The sequence below is a fragment of the Triticum urartu genome, unplaced genomic scaffold (assembly GCF_003073215.2).
Source record: "Triticum urartu cultivar G1812 unplaced genomic scaffold, Tu2.1 TuUngrouped_contig_6774, whole genome shotgun sequence".
In the NCBI taxonomy this organism is placed as follows: domain Eukaryota; kingdom Viridiplantae; phylum Streptophyta; class Magnoliopsida; order Poales; family Poaceae; genus Triticum; species Triticum urartu.
Genome location: NW_024117562.1, coordinates 11,429 through 17,142, shown reverse-complemented (window position 1 = coordinate 17,142; position 5,714 = coordinate 11,429).

Sequence of the window (5,714 nt, the reverse complement as noted above, 5' to 3'; positions counted from 1 at the left end):
TGAGAGCAGGCCAATCATTGATGGTCACGAACAGCAACGCCTTTAGGTCAAATTCTTCCCCCATGTGCTCATCCCACGCACGTACACCTGTTCCATCCCACAGCTGTAAGAGTTCTTCAACTAATGGCCTTATGTACACATCAATATAGTTGCCAGGTTTCTTAGGGCCTTGGATGAGCACTGGCATCATAATGAAATTCCGCTTCATGCACAACCAAGGAGGAAGGTTATACAAACATAGAGTCACAGGCCAGGTGCTATGGTTGCTGCTCTGCTCCCCAAAAGGATTAATGCCATCTGCGCTTAGACCAAACCATACGTTCCTTGCGTCTGCGAACTCCTTCCCGTACTTTCTCTCAATTTTTCTCCACTACGACCCGTCAGCGGGTACTCTCAACTTTCCGTCTTTCTTACGGTCTTCTCTGTGTCATCGCATCGCCTTGGCATGCTCTTTGTTTTGGAACAAACGTTTCAACCGTGGTATTATAGGAGCATACCACATCACCTTGGCAGGAATCTTCTTCCTGGGCCGCTCGCCCTCGACATCACCAGGGTCATCGCGGCTGATCTTATAGCGCAATGCACCGCATACCGGGCCAGCGTTTAAATCCTCATACTCACCGCGGTAGAGGATGCAATCATTAGGGCATGCATGTATCTTCTGCACCTCTAACCCTAGAGGGCAGAGATCCTTCTTTGCTTCGTACGTACTCTCGGGCAATTTGTTGTCCTTTGGAAGCATATTCTTTATCATTACCAGCAACTTTCCAAATCCCTTGTCATATACACCATTCTTTGCCTTCCATTGCAGCAATTCCAGTGTGGTGCCCAGCTTTTTTTGTCACCTACGCAATTCGGGTACAACAATTTTGTGTGATCCTCTAACATGCACTGCAACTTCTTCTTCTCCAAATCACTTGCGCAGTTTCTCTTTGCATCGGCAATGGCCCGACCTAGATCATCAACGGGCTCATCTGATGCCTCTTCTTCAGCTTCTTCCCGCATTACCGGCTCAGCTTCTTCCCCCATTGTTGTATCATCGTATTCAGGGAACCCATGGCCAGGATAGCTGTCATCGTCCTCTTCTTCTTCATTGTCTTCCATCATAACCCCTCTTTCTCCGTGCTTGGTCCAAACATTATAGTGGGGCACGAAACCGGACTTAAACATGTGGATGTAAATGGTTCTTGACTTAGAGTAATTTAGATCATTCTTACAGCCAGCACATGGAAAAGGCATAAAACCATCCGCCCGCTTGTTTGCCTCAACCGCAAGCAGAAAAGTTTGCACGCCATTAATGAACTCGGGAGAGCATTGGCCATCGTACATCCATTGTCGGCTCATCTTCATTACACAACACCAAAAAAGACCAAATTAATACAAGTTCATACAACACTTAAATGCAACAAACAAATAACTCTCTAACTAAAGACTTTAAATGCAACAACAAATGCGATCAAGATCGCAACTAAGGTAACAATTGATCCAACAGCATAATGATACCAAGCCTCACTATGAACGGCATATTTTCTAATCTTTCTAATCTTCAAGCGCATTTTCTCCATCTTAATCTTGTGATCATCGATGACATCGGCAACATGCAACTCCAATTCCATCTTCTCCCCCTCAATTATTTTCAATTTTTTCTTCAAATCCTCGTTTTCTCTTTCAACTAAACTTAACCTCTCGACAATAGGGTCGGTTGGAATTTCCGGTTCAACTACCTCCTACATACAAATATCTATGTCAACTTGATGGGCATAATTTGTCATAAACACGAAATGCAACAAATAGTTTTAAAATAGAATATACCACATCCGAATCATAACCCGGACGAGGGCCGACGGGGACGGATATGAAAACCATGGCACTATGTATAACAAACAACGTATGGGTAAGATAATTATACGAGTAACTATATATCCAAATCACACAAACATCAATTTTTTATATAAAACATTCATGAACAAGGTGCCGGCGACGGGACGGTGCGGGCGATCGACGATGGTTACGACGGCGATTTAGAAGGTACTAAGTAAACCACACCTACATATGTAAACTAAGTGTTATTTTTGACCTCAAATTGCATATAAATCAAATAGTAGCACATATATATAATTCCTCCCAAATTACTAAACTCAAAAATCAATCACTATATGAAGCATTGCAAGAGCTAATCTAGCAATGAGAGATGAAAGGACAAAGTTGCTAACCTTTGTGATCGTTTGAATGGATGGGGGCCTTCAAATCTTGACAAATTTTGGGCAAAATGTGTGATGAGCTTGAGAGGAAGAGGGAAAGAACAGAGAGGAGAGGAGAAAGGGGAAGAACAGAGCGAGCTCGAGTGGACGAAGGGTGTATGTACGACGACCTTTAGTACCAGTTCGTGATACGACCCGGTACTAAAAGTGTTGGAGGGGCCCCGGACTGACAACATCCTGCCACCACTCACTTTAGTACCGGTTCGTGGCACGAACCGGTGCTAAAGGTTCGCCATGAACCGGTACTAATGATGTCCGCCCGCCTAGTCGTTGGAACCGGCACTAATGTACACATTAGTGCCGGCTCAAATTCAAACCGTCACTAATGTGCTTCACATTTGACCCTTTTTCTACTAGTGCCACACGTAGCACGCCTCATCTACCGGCTGCTTTTTTGGGCACTACTAGGCGCCGGCGCACCGGCCCAACTTTGGGCCGGTTGTACCAGCATCGTCCGATAAAATAACGTGTAGCCGTACGATTCCCTCATCTTCTTTCGTCAGGCTTCTTCTTTTACAAAAAAAATTCCATCGCGCCTCCATGGATGAGCTATGCGCCCGGCCTTGAAGCACCGCCCGACGCACTCGCCTGTTGCTGCCCTCCCCGCCGGTCGCCGGTCGCCGTCGTCATTGATGGCCACCGGTCGCCGTGTTGCTGCCAGTCGTCGTCATGGTGGAAGCAAAAAATATAGCTGGATCCAACAAAAATAGAACATGGTGGAAGCAAAAATTGGAGCTGTTTTCAGTTGAAAAAAGATGGTGGTAGCAGAACAAATTGCTAGATTCAGCTTCCAGTGATAATAGCGCTCGGGTGGCTAATTGTAGCATCTCTGCGTCTCCCGCCTGCCGGGGTCAGAGTGCCAAGCAGCAAAAATTGGAAGCAGCAAAAATCTTCTCCGCGGGTCAAAGTCCAGTGGTCAGTTGAAGCAAAATCAGAAACTCTTCCGGCACAAACAAACTTAGCTCCCAGCAAAAAATGACATGAGCATTTAAGAGCTCTGCAATCGTTGAAGCAAAAAAATATCTCGGTTCCAGCAAAAAAATACATCGGTTCCAGCAAAAACATAATTGGTTCGGCAAAACGAGAACACATCCACAAAAAATGGCCTCCCCTCTTGCAGCTCCCCTAGTAGTCGGTCGCAGCTCCGACATGCACGCTTGCAGCTCCCGACATCGAACGGCGTTTGATGCAACACTCTTCACCGCTGGATGTAGCTTCCTCCGACGAGGCATCGACCTTGTAGCATGTACAACAGCTGGTTGTAGCAAATCAGGGCACCGGTTCCAGCAAAAAGCAAAGATGTTCATAATAATCGAATGGGGATGGTAGCAAAAAATGAAAAGGGTTGTAGCAAAATAAAAAGGTGGATCCAGCAAAAAAAATACCCGGTTCCAGCAAATCCCCTCGGTTCCAGCACGACCTAGCCGCCCCCGTGGCCGGTTGCAGCTTGGCCATGGTGACTGGCGCACCCTGGCTGCGGCCGGCCTGGAGAGGGGGGGCATCTCGCGCCGTCGATCCACACTAGGCGCAGTGAGTCGCCGGCGGCCATGGCGACGAGCTCGCCACATCGGCGGCGACCACCAGAAACGAGTAGTTGGAGAGATACAGAAGATAAGATGAACGAGAGAAGGCAACCACAGCGAGATCTTATCTGTTCCCCACCGTCGCGCGTGTGTGCGTGGGGCCCATGGCACGTGGGCCAGCAAGGTGGGCCAGCAAGGACGCGTGGAGAAGCCTTGCACGGGCTGCGTCGTGCGTGGTTTGTTCGATTGGGTTTAATCGAACAGTCAGCGTGAGTCCGGCGCAATCTTCCGCCGGCGTGCCGATCACCAACGTTTCCCTGCTTTTTTCATCGTTTCGTCTATTTGTTTCTCCGACTCCAATCTCGCACTCCGACACGGGTTGAGGACGCACCACTGCACTGGCGCCCTAAACTCGCCTCTCTCTTTTGTTCATAGTGACACGGTGCACGCGCAGATGCGGGGGACAGGATCTGCGCCAAGAGGCGGGAAGTTGTGCGCGTCTGACTCTGGTTCGTGCTCACGCGAGGGAAGCATCGAGTATATTGGAGGTAGTCAGGGAGGACAGATGGCACCCATGTTAGCGTTCGCTAGGCCAGGGCGCTGCAATGGATGGTGGAAACAGCACTGAGGGCATGTACAATGGTTGATAAGATAGTCTTATCTTAAGTTTTACATGTAATTTAGAGATGACAGAAAATAAAATGTCTACAATGAGTCATCTCTTAGTCTTATCTTCAATAACCAGCTATTCCTAGAAAGTGATGAGAGATATTATGCTAAAAGATCATCTCTTGTCTTCTCTTAAACAAGAGAAGACAAGCATTTTTTCTTATGAGTTCTCTTTTTTCCACCTCATCATTTATCCTAGACGACACTCCTAAAATAGCATCATTGTGCATGCCCCGAACGGATGGATGGAAATGTTTCGTGTGCTTTTTGAGGCTGCCCCTTGGTTTGGGACTTTGTGGCCTAGGCTCTTTTTGCAGCGAGCTATGTGGATTTTTTTTGCGAACAGGCAAAAGGCTTGCGTGTCGATGTTATTAAGATAGGGGTAAACAGACGAAATACAGAGTAGCCACAAACAGCGGCAACGAGTGCCATGAGCGTCGATCATGCCCGGACACACATGATGAGACGCAAGAAACATGACAGCGCCCGGACGACACACGCAAAGCTAACTATCGCGGGATGCGAGTCAGCCCTGAAGCCCTGGAGAGCATCCACAGCTCCGCCTCGGCGGCAGCTTGCCGCCAGGGTTTCCTAACAACTACTCTCTTCGCTTCATAATACTTGACTTTCATTTGTCCAAAAATAAATGTATCAAATATACTAAAATATGTCTAGATATATCTATATTTTGATAAATGAAAGTCTATGTATTGCGGAACGGAGAGAGTACAGCAGAACTCCTTCCACAACAGCCACACGGTGAGAAACACAATGGAGTCCAAGGCTTTCCGCGCCAAAGGCGGCACCAGCACGCGAGTAGACGGCGACCAGTCAACAAGGGTGGATTCGGGACTCGGGGCGAAATTGGCGAGGCCGCAGCGGGAGAGAGTGGTGCGCCAAACCTCGCGGGCAAAGACGCACTGGACGGCGATATGATCCGCAGTCTCATCGTCCTGGTCGCAAAGTGGGCAGGCCACGTGGGATTCCATCCCATGGCGCAGGATCCATCGGCAGTCCAGATGCGTCACTGCATGGCAAGCTAAACGTGCACCTTGCACTTCGCCGGAGCCCAGGTGCGCCGGATGATTTGCCCGCAGGGGAAGCGCTCCAAGCCAGCGAAGAACAGATGGGATTCTTTTTTCTTTTCTTTTTTTGCGGGGGAAGAACAGATGGGATTCTGCGTGGGCTTGCGGGCAAAGAAAGATGTACGCATGTACAGGCGTACGATCCACGCACATCCACTCCGATGGCTAGACCGTTC